This window comes from Piliocolobus tephrosceles, chromosome 9 (genome assembly GCF_002776525.5).
Source record: "Piliocolobus tephrosceles isolate RC106 chromosome 9, ASM277652v3, whole genome shotgun sequence".
NCBI lineage: Eukaryota > Metazoa > Chordata > Mammalia > Primates > Cercopithecidae > Piliocolobus > Piliocolobus tephrosceles.
The window spans coordinates 61,499,102-61,514,753 of NC_045442.1; the positions used below are offsets into that span (position 1 = coordinate 61,499,102).

General features: G+C 34.3%; 1 long non-coding RNA gene across 1 annotated transcript in view; it reads left to right on the forward strand.

The window, feature by feature from the left end:
- The window catches only part of LOC111537949, a 48,353-nt gene extending 33,138 nt beyond the window's left edge, over positions 1-15,215 (forward strand). Inside the window, exons 2-4 of the long non-coding RNA XR_002730158.1 lie at positions 8,392-8,470; positions 9,142-9,218; positions 15,003-15,215. This is a non-coding gene — a long non-coding RNA (uncharacterized LOC111537949). The remainder of the gene's footprint in view (positions 1-8,391; positions 8,471-9,141; positions 9,219-15,002) is intronic.
- Positions 15,216-15,652: the final 437 nt, after the last annotated feature.

Here is a 15,652-nt window from a genome sequence, read left to right on the forward strand (position 1 = left end):
ATCAATCCTTTATAATTGTATATTTTGATTTTTTAAAATATCACAGTGATATATAATGCTAAAAGGAACTTCTTTGAACATATACATTTATCTCCTTTACGGTTGATCAGCTTAGCACATGTTCCTATAAGAGTATTTATATTTTTAAAGCAATTGAAAGACCTTGGTAATTTTCTAATTCATTTTAGAGAATATTTGCACCAATTTCTACCTTATCTACCACTTTATGACAAGATCACGTTGCTTTTTGGACCTTATTTATGTATGTTGGTGATTAAATTCTTCAAAAAAGAAAGCATTTTTTGGTGAAATTTATTCACAAAGTTTAAAGAACAAATGTTTTCTGTAAGTTGGAAATGATTTTCCTTAATACCTAGAAGCAGCTGTAAATCATCTGAATTGTACTAACAAAATTTATGGAAGAGACAAGAAGTGACTATACTCTTCATATTTTCAAATTGGCTGCACGAATCTAAAATTAGTATCTGCATACATAAATTTATTTTGCTATGGTTTAGAGATAATTTTAACGTTCATATTTGTATTATGTTCAACAAGAAGCATTTCTTAAAAACTAATCTGCCAAAGAATTAAATTAAAAATTTGAAAAAGTGGCAAAGAATTCATTTGCAAAGGAATACTGAGAAGACTTATTCTAAGAGTATTTTTAGCACAGTGTAAAATATAGCTGATTGTTATCCATGCCCATTAATTATTAAACAACTGTTTTGAAATTATAATATCATATGAATTTTATTTTGAACAGATACTCAATTATGGGTTAAAAACAATCTAACATGCAAGATTATCATGATTTTACTCTCATGTAAGTTATCTGATATCTTACAAATTGTTTATTATAAGTACAATATTTCCTCCCTTATCCAGTTTCATTTTCCATGGTTTCAGTTACCTGCAGTCAACTACGGCCTGAAAATATTAATGAAAAATTCCATACAAAAAACCCATAAGTTTTAAATTGCACAGCATTCTAAGTAGCATGGTAAAAATCTAGCAGTATCCTGCTATGTCCCTCCCAAAATGTGAATCCTCGCCTTGTTTAGCGTGTCCCTGCAGTCTACACTACTGATCTGTTAGTCACGTAATCGCCCTCTCTGTTGTCACATTCACTGTCCAGGATTTGCAGGGCTTGTGTGCAAGTTATTTAATAACATTTTACTTACTTTACTTGATAATAAGCCGGAAGTGCAAGAGTAGTGATGCTGGCAACTTAGATATGCCAAAAAATATTAGAAAGTGATTTCTTTAAGTGAAAAGGTGCACGTTCACAATAAGGAAAGACAAAAATTGTATGTTGAGGTTGCTAAGATCTATAGTGGGAAAGACTCTTCCATCCAAGAAACTTTGAAGAAGGACAAAACCATATGCTAGTTTTGCTGTCCAACCTCAAACTGCAAAACTAATGACCACAAAGCTTAATAGTGCTTAGTTAAGATGGAAGAGGCATTAAATATGTCTGTGGAAGACATGAACAGAAACCATGTTCTGATTGACAATGTGCTGCACTAAAAAGCATTGAGCCTACACAAATACTTCATTCAGCAAAGGATCCCTTGAAACAAGTGACATCAAACCGTTTACTGAAAGTACAGGATAGTTACCAGTTTATTTTGAAAATAAAGTAACTGAGATAAAACAAATTGCCCACTGCGCCTATCTCTTACTCCTTCGACAAATTTAGGAATGAATTTGGGCTGAAAAATGTGAAAATGACTGAAAAGTTTCTGTTGATGAAGAAGCTACTATCAGATAAGTAAAATACAGGAAGATTTTAAGAGGGAGAGAATGACTACGTTCAAGTAACTTTTATTATATTACAATAACTGTTCTATTTTGTCATTTGTTATGGTTATTAACATCTAACTGTGTCTATTTTATAAATTAAACTTTATCTTACATAGGTATGTATAAGGGAAAACATAATATATATATAGGACTCAACACTATCTGCGGTTCTAGGCATCCACTAGGGGTGGATATCCACATAGCCTCTGTGGATAAGGTGAATCTACTGTACTTCATGACAGTTTTAGCTGTTTTCCTAGTCAATTTTGGCTGCCATAACAAATTGCCATAGATTGGATGACTTAAACAACAAACATTTTTTTCTTACAGTTTGAGAGACTGAAAAGTCCCACATCACTGTACTGACCAACCCAATGTCTGGTGAAGGTGTCGATTTTGCTTTGCAAATGGCCACCTTTTGCAGTATCCTTACATGGCCAGAGCAGAGGAGGCAAGCCAGTTTTCATGTCTCTGCTTATAAAACAACAATCCCATTCATGAAGCCTCTGCATTCATGACTAATTATCTCCGAAAGGCCTCACCTGCTAATACCATCGCACTGGGATTGGGATTTCAATATATTCCTTCTGGGAGGAGACAGATGTTCAATCCATAACATGTATTTTAATAATAAAAATAGATTTAATTTTTATTTTTACAAAATATAGAAAGAGTCAAAAGTTCTGGAAAAGATAGATTATCTTTTTTAAAGACAGTTAGAAAGATTGTCTTGTTTCCTAAAAGTTTAAATGAGGGCTGATTTTTTTTTTAAAAAAAAGCATTAGTATAAAAGTAGATGAATTCATTATAAGGCTATTTGGTAATGAGCAATTTGAAAATGCTGTTTCTCATTGCCCAGCTCATAAAGCTCATTTTACCTGAATGAGAATTCAACCAACTAGGAATTCTACTCATTCAACTAGGAATTCTATTATTTCCATAGAAAACAAGTTGTGGTAACTGAGGAATAATTTAAAATATTTAATTAACCTGTAATTAAAAGAATGCAGAAAATATTTGCATCAAGCATTTATCATAATTTCTGCCCCATGCAAAATACAGTACACTAGTTTGAAATAGCATGTAATCATAAATTATAAAAATTGTAATACCATGTAAACTGAACTTGATGGGATACTTCACTCTGATAAAATTTACAGTTATAAAAATAGACAAAGAAAATATTTCACCACTTTCAGTGTGTGTGTGTGTGCTTGTGTGTGTGTGTTTCATTGTGTGTGTGAGAGGAGTAAGATACAGGTACAGTGGACAATTTGTTTTATCTCGTTACTTCATTTTCAAAATAAACTGGATGGACCTCATACTCTCTAGGTATTTTCAACTTATAAAATTGAGAGCTTCTGAGCTGTTCTTGTGATACCTCAGTAAATTTCACTAAGTGAACCTAGCTCTAATTAAAAGAGAGATAATTAAGATCAAATTAGGATCATTTTCCCTCTAAATTCCCCAAAGTCTTATTCCACATGACAGCAATAAAACTGTTTTAAGGATATTGACTCCTTTGGCAACAGAATTATCCTAATAGGCAGCTTTTTATATGTAAAAACAGGTCATCTTCCCCTTAATTTCTTCTCTAAAATTTGTGTAGCTTTTAAGACGGTATTTTGGGACCAGAAAGAGCCACAGCCTTCTCTGTACACATATTTTGTCTAATTCAGAGGAAAAGGATAAGGGCAAGGGATGAACAATGGTTTCTGCAAGTAGCTTGTATTATAGAAGAGTACAGCCTGACTTCAGTTTCACATTGACTCTCATTTTGTTCAATATATTTTTTTGATGCCACACATGAATTCATCCCCAGGTCAACTCCTGAGAAAAATTTGGGAACATATAGTGGTCCCTCCTGGGGTAATTGACCAGAACAAGATGGCTGGCCTTAACTTTCCCCTCACTTTGACTAAACTTTAGACAGGTTTCCTCCTGATTGTGGGCTGGCAATCTCTTTTTTCTTAGAACATTTACTTTAGAAAGCTTGCAATTATAAATTATTTATGTGTCCCTTTGAGATATAAATCTTCTCTTGCCTATAACCACTTTTACAACTCAGGAATGCCTTTCTCAGTGACCTAGGAGTCATCCTTTGAAATGTCAAGAAAAATAGGGCTCCTATCTTCCAGTCTCTCTAGGAGGGAAGGAACTTAACTTATGTAAGCACCAACGTGAGAACATAAATGGCCTAATCACATTGACCAACATCATCCCTAATGTTCTTCAGTAATTTTTCACTAGATGATCCAAGCATTTAGAAACTTTTCTGACTTTCATATCAGTGGAATTGAGTTCAGTCTTTCTCAACTATTGAAATAGTCTTGATCCCTATTGTAATAGTCTTGAACAAAGTGTTTCTTGTCATTTAACTTGTTTGATGCAATTTTTCTTGGACAACCACAAAGACAAAGTACCATGCATGTTAAATTTCAATAGCCTACTGGAAGATATAACCCAATTAATAAAAATTGATGTGTGTTCCAGTTTTGTTGTAACTGATAATATATAGTGGCATATGATTCCAAATTTAAAATATTCTTAATTATATGTATTATCATTTCTCTAAGCACATAATATTATGATATATATGCATACATACGTGTGGTTGTTTTTATGTCAGAATATATATGTTTTTGTTGCTATTTATATTAGGAACATATTATATATTCTTTACCTTTAAAAACACATATAAGAGCACTTTTTTAAAATTCAAGTTCTCAGTTTTTTGCATCAAAGGAAAATAGTATAATTTTACAAGCATATTGACGATTTTGTAATAACATTAACATAGTAAGGAGGTATATATAATAAATGTGTAACATATGTATTACATGTAATTATATATCAAGAATACATACTACAACAACAGAAGTTATGGACAAATTAATGTTATCACTTTGAATTTTCAGAGGAATCTTTATAAACGGCAGAGAGAAGTTTTAGGAGAAAATTTTAAGGAAAAAGTGTAAGAAATTTAGAAAGATTTGGGAAGAAAACCATAAATAAAACAAAAGGAGAGGATGATGGATAATAACATGTATTTTTGTAAAGACATATAAAAAGAGTAAAACCAAGTGGCTTTGCTGTTGCATGTGGCTTTGGCTTTGACGTTTAAGTAGAGAGTTAATCTCAGCATCTTTGAGCTGGTACTTTAAGTAGTACTGTGTGTATGGGTGAGGTCAAGGCTATTTTGAATTATTTTTATTATTTATTTAATATCTTACTTATAGCACCTCTCATACCCTACCAGTCAGTGAAGATGGTGACAGCTAACATTATTTAGGAGCATGCATTTGAGACAGTTATCCTTTGTTGTAGTAACTGTTTATAAGAAACATACCACTCATCAGTTTTTTTTCATCTAAATTGAATCTATAAATTTTGATCAAAATTAAATAACTGATTATTGGGGAAAGTAATAAATGTGGCTTAGGTTTTGTAAACACAATGTTCTCCTCTCACTAAAAAAACTGTTTAAAGTTTTTTTGCTTCTTTGACTTTTGTTTTTACTGAGATTTACTAGAGAATTCAAATAACATGATGTCTTAGTCTGTTAGTGCTACTGTAACAAAACACCTTAGACTGGGTAATTTACAAGGAATAGAAATTTATTTCTTCCAGTCTGGAGGCTGGAAAGTCCAAGATGAAGATGCCAGCATTGCTGTTGGGTGAAGGCTGCTCTCTGCTTCAAAATGGCACCTTGCTTGATAAAAGGCAGAAGGGCAAGAGTGAGAACCTTTCAACCTCAAGACCTTTTATAAGGGCACAAATCCTATTCATGGGGGTAGAGCCTTAATGACTTAACCACTTCCCAAAGGCTATGCCTCTTAATACTGTTGCATTGAGGATTGAATTTCAACATGAATTTCAGAGGGAACAGCATTATTCAAATCATAACACATGGGTAAAATCATGTATTTCTCCCTTTCTTTAAAGAAACAAGTCTTTTAAAAAATGTCCCATAGCAGACACACAAAGCCTCCTTGAAGGGATGAGTCACATAGAACACACATTTTCTTCAACAAATGACATGTGGTTTAGTACCTATTGCATTTTTTGGGGGGAAAACAGACTAATTTTTAATCACGAGGAAGCTAGATACACTATATATTACTCACTGACAAATACATGAACTCCCTTTCCAGCTTTTCTTTGAGCAATTGCACTTAGGAACTCCTAATTATACAGTATATCAGCTAAGAGATATGAGATGACAACTTAAAGGCTTTCTTTCAAATTATGACTTCCATTTATTTTTAAGCAATATTATTTATTATAGAATAGCAGACATTCACAGCACTTTGTACTTCTTAGAATGGAAGGAATGTCCCAAAGACCTTAACATCAGAAAACTTTAACTATTACGTGTCAGTCAAGCAAATGGAAGTTCTAATAGGTAAAGAAGGAGTATAAGACATGGCAAAATTAGAGAATAGTGACTACACAGGAAAAAATGGACTATAAAGACAACTTGAAAGATGTGAAAGCCAATATTTCATGCATGCTAAGAAAAAAGGATGAAAATGTTTTCTCAGAAAAGAAAGTATGGTAGATGGAAAATGGAGCAATCAGGAAATAGATTGCAGAGCATATGGTAATACACACAGAGAAATTGAAAGTTTAACCATTGGTTTCCAAGTACAGAGTTCACTATTTTGTTCTGATTATCTCATTTACCAACATGACACTTTATAGTGTCCTTTATTTGGAAATGATTAATAGTTTTAATTCAGTATTTCTAGACCTTTTTATGTTCTAAATGTTAGAAATATATTAATTAACAAAAGCCTTATGTATTATTTATTATGAAGGTAATAAAACATTTTAAAGTACACTTTTTGGTGTCATCTGTCTTTCACTAAGAGTGAAAACACCATTTCCTTTAGAATCAGCTCTATCTGAGTTATCTGAGCTATATGGTTGGGCCACTTAATCTACTTGGATCTTATTTTTCCAATGTTAAATGTGAATACTAATACCAACAAGTGAATATTATTTAAGATAATATATATTCCTAGAGAATAGGAGAGGGCCAGGAAATTCGATCTTGCAGCTGCCCTTTTTCTGTCAGGTAACGGGGCTATTGATTGTGATCCTTACACTTAAGGCTGATAATACTCTCCAGAAAAATCTTTATAGCTTTCTGTAAGTTAATCTCCAATAAAAAGTCTAGAAACTGCTTTATGTCCAAGTACTGGGATTACCACACAAGGGGATTACCTTGTTTTAATTCTGCTAAAAACTCTGCTTACTAAGTCATCTTATTTACCTAGAGAAAGAAATAATTTAAAGTATATTTTCACTGAACTTCCTAAAGAAAAGCCAGCATGTGAGTTTTGCTTCTTTATCCCTGTGTTTTATCACAACCTTCTGATATTGTTTACCTGTGTTAACTTTTCCAGCATTGACTTTTAGAGAAAAACGTGAACCTAGAGGTGCTATCAGTTCTGTTATGATCATTGCATCATTGGACAGAAATAATTGAGCTTTGTTTTTCCTCCAGAAAAACACAAACTAAACAGAAACAAAAACTCTATATGCTTGAGTTATGGCAGACTCTACGAGTTAGTTGCTGTGATGCACGTTTCCAAATCTGTTTCCTTTAGCTATATTTTGGCTACTTTTGGATGCTATTAGCTAGTAGATAAAAGGAGGATTTCTGCTTCAGTTTTTCTAGAAAATCTGCTCCCTTGACACAGACACTACTGCCCTTTCACATTCTTTCTTCCTGTTGTAGGTGTCTGTATTGACAGAAGAAATGAGGTATCAGCACTGACAACTCAGAACCCTTTAATTAGTTCCAACAACTACCTTGTTATATACTTGCTATGTGAGACAAAAAAAAAAGCCTGTTTATTTAAGTTTGTGTAAATGGTGTTCTGTTACCTGCAGCTAAAAGCATCCCTATCTTGTGCACTTTGTATGTTAGCCTGTTTGGTCTTCTATAACAAATTATTCTAAACTGGGTAATTTAAAAACAAAAATTTCCACATCGTTCTGGAGACAGAGAAGTCCAAGGTCAGCGTGTCATCATGTTCAGGTTCTGGTGAGGGCCTCCTTCCTTCACAGATAAATGTGGTCTCTCTGTAACCTCACATGGCAGAGCGGTCGATCCAGCTCCCAGGATTTCTTTTATAAGGGTACTAATTCCATATAAAGGTAGTAATTACTTCCCAAAGCCCCTACCTCTTAATACCATCACGTTGGGGATTATATTTTAATGTATGCATTTTGGGAGGACATACAAATTTAGGCAATATCACTTGGTTAGGCCATTTTTTTCTTTCTAGCCATGAGTCTCCTCACATAGAAAGGTACAGATCAGCTATATCATGGGGTACATCTATCCCCAAGGATCTTGATTCTCATTCCATCGTGTTAGCCTTGATCAGGTTATGAGAAATAACGTGGAATTGAAAAGATGATGGCGATCCGAAAATGAATTTTAGTTTCGATTTTGCTAATTGCATCCTTCTCTGATCATAGTCAAGTTTAATAAATTGTTACTTTTAAATCAGATTTGCTGAGAATTAAATGAGAATAATTATTTTAACTTTTCTAACATGCTTCCCTCAGTACTACATCTCATGAATTTATCTTCATGTGTGAGGTAGTGGAAAGAAATGTCTTGAAAATGAAGAAAATAAATCTGTGGGTAAGTTGAAACAATATATATGTAAAATTAATAAAAATTATGTATTAATTATTTATTCAATGTTTCCAGCTCTGAGTGACTTTATTTTTTTCTAGTTAATCACAGAAGTTAAAAAAAAAAAAAAAAAAAAAAAAGCAGGGGCTGCTAAAATAACCTTGCTTGCTTGATTATAGAAAATATGGCAGAGAACTTTCTATGTGATATCTTGGCTATAATAATTAGGTATCTGCAACTTCGCTGTGTTTATTACAAATGGAACATGATTATGGATTTATGGGAATGAGAAATTAGACCCAAATGAAGAAAGAAGATATTGTATTGAATTTGTAGCATTGACCTCGTTGAGGTGAAAAATATGAATTCTTCATTGGGTTCTCTTGGTTAAACACCAGAAAAAGCTATAATGTAAAAAAATATATAAGGGAAAGTGTAGAGGAGATACAAGGACTTATCTATGAAAGGCAGATATCTAAGGCAAAAGCAAAATACTATGTCATGTTCCAAGTTGGAGATTAAATATGGACCCAAAAATGATTGACAAAGTTGATGTGAAATATATAACATGTTAAAAAAATAAAGACCAAATCAATCAAGATGCTGAAACAACTCAACAACTCATTAATCTAGACTCATTGTATTTGGACTAAACTTGGTTGATGCTCAAATTTCAGAAAAACTCCATTCTGTCTCCTCATTGATGTCTGCATGGACCTGAGGGAAACACGCACCACAAATGCCCTCTTCTGAGGTGAGAGGTAGCGCCAAAGCATTTTCTGACAAACCATTTTTTTTTTTTGTAATTATAGTTTTGAGGGTTTTTTGAGTATCATAGTTTGAATTTCATCATTCTGCCTCTCTTGGCATATCTCTTGGTCTTAAGGTAGGCATCTCGATTACTCTGTAGTTATGAAGTGGTAATTCTAAAACCTCTCACATAATAGAATTGTTACAATGGGTGTATATGAGCCTTTGGGGGAAGCAGTATGGGGAGTTTGAGTGTGAGAAATATAGAGAAACTCAGAAGACAGTGATGTGATGTAGAATCATGACATAAAGAGAAACTGCAATAAGCAGAACCCATGATTAAATAGAAGTTGTGGTGTAGGAGAAAAGAACTATAAGGGTAGCAGTAAATGTCTGAGTCACTATCATGGTGACTCATTAGATTTAGCTTTTATCTAGAATGGCATTTCAATTTCTGAGTGGTATGACTGTACAATTGTTGACTGAGTTTCTTCTCTTCTCTACTTAGCCATGCATTTTTTATTCAGGGAAACAATGTTTCCCTGAATATATCAGCTCAAATGTGCTTTCACAACCTGAAAAATTCTTAAAAATACAGTTCGTAAGCACACATTCTCATATTCTGATCTGGGTGTAAAATTTTACTGATGCTGAACAGTGCTAAGGTCAAACCCCAGGCAAAACAGCTTCACTAAGATATGAAGCCAAGCTACCTGTTTTTGATATTTGTTGCTCGTTTTATTTGGTTCGTTGGTGGAAAGTCCCATTTGCTTGTCTATCTTTTAAATAATATTCTATGTGAAACTCTAAAAGGTCATGATATTTTTTACTGTATTTGAAACAAAATATAATCAAGACTTGATTTATAACATGGATTCCTCACTATAGGTTGACAAAGCTAGTATTATAAGAGAATTCGAATGCAAAGTTTCACTATAGCAGGTAATATAATGTCCCTTAGGTCTGTCATCCTGTATCATTCTCTAAATGCAAGTGCTTTCTGTTATCTGTTTCTACTATACTCTTACCCTAAGCTTCATCCTGTCTCCTCCCTTTGGATTTAATTTTTCACTATAGGCTTCTTTTGCCAACCCATTCCACTGAGCCATCTGGAATCCCAGCACACCATTGCAAACAAAGCAAAACAACACAATATTACATGACATCAGTATATTCACTGAATGTTCTCTACTCTTTGACTTAAATAAAATCTGTTCCTATTTCAAGGGTACCAGGATCCTTATAAACACATCAAGTGATTGGAGAAGGTTTACTCTTCCATTCTGTATATACAGAGAAATCAGGAATAACGAGGAAGGGAAGGGAGAGTGACAATTTCAACTTCTTTCTGATTCCTCTTACTTTTTCAAAATAACTCCCTTTCACACTCACTCAAAGGCCCTTCCTTTGTAGGGTGACCAACTATCACTGTTTCCCTGGAACTGTCTTAATTTTAACACTGAAAGTTTTGTGCCCTGGAGCACCTCTCAGTTACATACAAATCAGGAGAGATGGTCACCCTAGACCTGAGGTAATATCACCTCACATCCCTCCTGTGTTCCTAATTCTTGCTGTCATGGAACAACTTGGTCAAACATGGCTTCTATTTCTACTGCTTGATGGAAACTACTAAAAGTTTGAGAGTCTCCCTATTTGATGAAGTGCTCTCTTTTCTTATGCCTCGAGACAAAGTTCATTAAAGATTTTTTTTTCCTGCCATTCCAGAAACCTCTCAAGTATTTCAGGAACTCTCGTGCCATTGATATTTTAATGTGGGTGTTCCTCATGGGCCTTCCTCTTTATTCCTTATTCTACTCACTCTCTATGTTCTCCATGGATGGACTTATTTAATTCCATTGGCTTTAATTATCAATTATATCTAATGATCCTTAAATCGATCTCACATTTGAGCTCCCCCATTTATCTATTTCCTGTTGGAGATTTTCACCAGAAGTTTCACATTCACCTCCATATGTCTCTAACTGAACCATAATCTTTCTCCTGTTCTTCTATTTCTTATTTTGGTAAAAACCATGAGTATACACCCAGAGACTTAAACAAGAAAACTGTGACTCATTCCATTTATCTCCCTTATAGCTCCCATCTCCATCCTCCTACCCCAGACAGTGTCCAGTTTTAAATATTCTAGCTCATTGATACATTTAATATGAACGCTTATTTATATAATTTATCAACCAATCCAAGATCCATTTGAAAGTGAAAGAGGAGGCTAATCAAACAGAATGCTGAGACAACAGGGATAACTGAGATCATTCTGGTCTTTGCTTTGGGGTTTTCCAGAGGATGTGTGTGGGAGCCGGGGGTTGGGGGGCGACAGAGAAGGAGATTTATTTTAAGGAATTGACTCACACAACTTGGGGGGGGACTGGCAAATCAAAAATCTGCAGGGCATACTGGTAGGCTGGAGATTCAGGGCAAATTGATGTTGCATTCTCAAATCCTTAGGGCATCTGAAGGCAGAATTCTTTCCTTCTTGGAAAACTGCAGTTTTTTCTTAAGGCTTTCAGCTGATTGTATGAGGTCTATTTATATAATGAGGAACCATCTGCTTTACTCAAAATCTATTGATTTTGGTGTTAATTACACCTAAAAAATACCTTCACAGCAACATCTAGACTGACATTTGACCAAATATCTGGGAAGCATAGTCGAGCCAAGATGACACATAAAATTAACCATCACAGCCTTGCTTAAAACTCTGTCAGCTTCAGTATATGTTATCCCTCTGCCTTTCAGACTAGCAGTTCCGGAATGAGTTATTCTATTTAATATGTTCTTCTTTTTACCATACACAAGTATCTGATGCTCTAGGATGTCTTCCCTACCATCTCTAAAGTTTATTGCATTATTTTCAGGTTCTTGTGGCCTGGTATACTAATCTCGAGCGTATTAGTATACAAATCTCGAGCGTATTAGTATAATTCTGTTTGTAGCTATCTCAGTAGACTCTATTCTATATTGCTTGAGGACAGGTACCCGATCTTATTCAACTTCATATCCTTTAGCCTTAGGATAGTGCCTGTCAAATAGTCAATATTGATAAATAAACCTTTTTTGTGTGCTCCTACCATTGTGAGTCATTGTATTAGTTACTAGTGTAATGAAAATAAAAATATAGATATTACTTGAAAGAGCATCCAGAATAATTGGGGAGCTGTGCATATAAATAAAAGATTTTATGCATCACAAAACAGGAGCTTGTACTGCCCACAGTTATGTCATAGAGTAGCATGTGCGTGAAAGAATGTTAGAAGTTGAATCATTATCCACCTAGAAAGGAAAGGTTTCTTTTGTTTGTTTTAGTTCATTTGTTTGTTTGTTAGCATATTTTGCTTCATTCCTCTGGTAACAAAATTTTGTTTTATTTTCACACTGATTTATTGAGAAAAAATACAAATTGTTCCACGATTAATTTTCTCTATCCGCTAATGGGATAGTAACTAAAGTGTAGTAAAACTACCGCACAACAAAAATGGACAAAGAAAAATATTTTCAATTATGTAAACACTGACTTAATAAATAGCAAACTTTCTTCTTGTGACACTTTCCGGCAGAATAAATGACATTCAGTGTCTGACAGCAGGGAAAGACATTCATAAGATTAGAAGCGATTTTCTGGATTAGTGGTGCTTTGGGGTCCTCTGAAGCCCATCTCTCTGTCTCCAGATGGAGTTATCCTTTAACCTTCCTGGACAGGTGGCTATCAGTACCCCATCTCCAGGGAGGGTTCTGCTAGTGTTATTAACAACTGTCATTCAACTTGACCTAAGCTCTCAAGTAGAACTATCACATGCTGACTTCAGCTTATTTATATAGTGTTTTTTTCAATTGTCTTAATCAGAGAAATAGGATTTTTAGCTGTGAATTTTCAGTGAGAGTACTGAGCTCTGTGTGCCTAAAAACAAATTCTATAGCTTCAATTTGATTTCAGTTTTCTTCCATCTAACAGAGAAAAACTGTTAATCTCCTTTTATATATTAAGATATTTTCAAATTATATAGCAAAACTAAAATAACTGAATGTCTATTTTATAATATTATCTAAAGTTTAATTCAGATTTTACTTCTAAGTGTTGCCTTTTAGAAAACCACAGACTGCTATATGATGATAATCCATTAAATTGTTAGAAGTATTTTAAAAATAAACATGTATTGAATACATACTATCACTCTTCGTACCCTATCACCCATTGAGAAAAGGGCTTTAACTATTTTTTTCCTTGGTTCCAAAGATTATTTACTTAAACAACAACACCAAAATTGTTATAGTTTATCCACTGGGGAAAAAAACAAATAATACACGTATTATTGGTTATTTTTAGAAGAAAATTTAAAGAAGCTTTACAGATAGCAATCTGTGGGAAAAATGGAAGATGACATAGTTTGAAATAGAATAGACACATTTGAATTCCAAAGACAGCACGTTCTATTTCATTAAAAGCATTGAAATTGATGGTGCAAGTGCAGTAAAAACTCAATTAAATGATACCTAACTTGTCTGGAATTTCAATTTCCCCCATATCTGATTTTTAGAAAATAATGGAAAATGAGGGGGAAGAATCCCTCATTGATATAAACTTAAACACCTTTAGTCATGCCAGTTTTCCCATTTGAACCTCTTTGTAAGTCTCCTTGACTTTTCAATTTCTTCTTCCCAATAACCCGCATCATTCTAATTCCTACCTGCAACTAGAGTTATCTTGAGAAGTAGAAATCTCTATCTCCATTTCAGTTTAAACATTTGAAAATTGAACAAACTTCTTAGATATCTGACAGACTTTCTTGCCATGACCTATATAGCTCCTTCATGGCCAGCACCCCACTTTTCTCTCCATCATTATCTTGAACCATATTCCACCTTGACTTCCCCTCTAGCTGCTCCTTCCTCTGTCATCTTGGCATTATATTCATGCTCACTCCCACTGCAGAAGTATTTTTTCTTCTGGAAATCTCTTAGCCTAGTGAATATCTATACATTATAGACTAAGAAGAATAAATCTGATACATGAGTAGATTCCAGCTTAATCCACATGTCCTTAAGGAAACCTTCACCAACATCCTCACGCAATGAAACCCACATTATCTGTTCTCCTAGCACACATTTCTCTTTCATAATTATTATAATTATAATTTAACAAATATTTTGTGATTATTTAATTAAATACAGATTTCTCATTCATTAACCCATAAACGGCATCTATATGTATTTTTGTTTGTGATATTGTTTCCAGTCCTTAGCACAGTATTTGGTACATAGTGAGTTCCACAAAAATTGGTTGAATGAATACAAGTACAGATTTCTTATAAAGATAAACTCTTCAGAAATCACTTAGTACTCTTGTTGTGAGGTGTTTTGAATTTCAGATACATTCATGCTATTCGAGACCACAGTGGAAGCCCCTCACAATGCTCCCACTCAAACCTACTTGTGGAACTGACTTTCATGTACCGTCAGTAAAGTCAGACTATTTCTCCTGTCAAGTCAGATAGTATTTGGTAGAGAAGAAAAAATGAGTGACACTTAGGGAAGTCTATGATTTTATAACTCATGAGTGGCAAAAAGAACCTAGAAATGGATTGCTTTCACAGGGAAGTTTGGGAGACCCCTGGATAAAGAGTACAAGGAAATAGTGTGGTGGGTAAGGTTAAGGGAAACAGTGGTGAGAGGTAAATATGAAAGGAAAGAAGATGAAACAGAGTGTGACCCTGGAACCATGAAACAAACGCCACTGCCTGATGCCTCCTTCCCCCTTCCCCCACCCCTCCAGACACGCACATCTAGACTCTAAGACTTTGAAACGACTTCCTTAACACCTGCCTGTATTACCCTGGAAGACTTCCTAAGGACCTTTGAGAACTGGCTTGGGTAAGGTAGGTGAAATCTTATCTACAGCAGGTAATGACCTTCATGGGCACTGATGGCCATCAGTAGTTCTGACATTGAAGCTACAGGAATAACACGTGGCATCTATTTACACAGGAAAACCGAGATATACAATTATAGAAACAGGGTCAATTTAGCCACCTGATTTCCCCCATTCCCTTCTAGAAATAGCGTTATGGGCCTGCCACAAAAGATAAATAGATCAGATGATAGAGAGAGAGAGAGAGAGAGAGAGAGAGAGAGACATAGACACACCTATACAAATATGCTTACATACATATATATGTACATATGTGTATGTATGCACACACATATAGACACAAATGCAGAAATCAATGTAGACACATATGTATTGAAAAGCAGAATGAAAAGCCCTGATCACGTTTAACTGATCTTAAGAAAATTTTGGAATATATGTCCTGCAGTGTGGCTTATGACAAGATCATTAAAATACATAGACTTATTTCCTGTTTTTTAGCATTTACTTTTGTTCAATAGAAGCATGGGTTAAAGACAAAAAATAAACTCATTAAC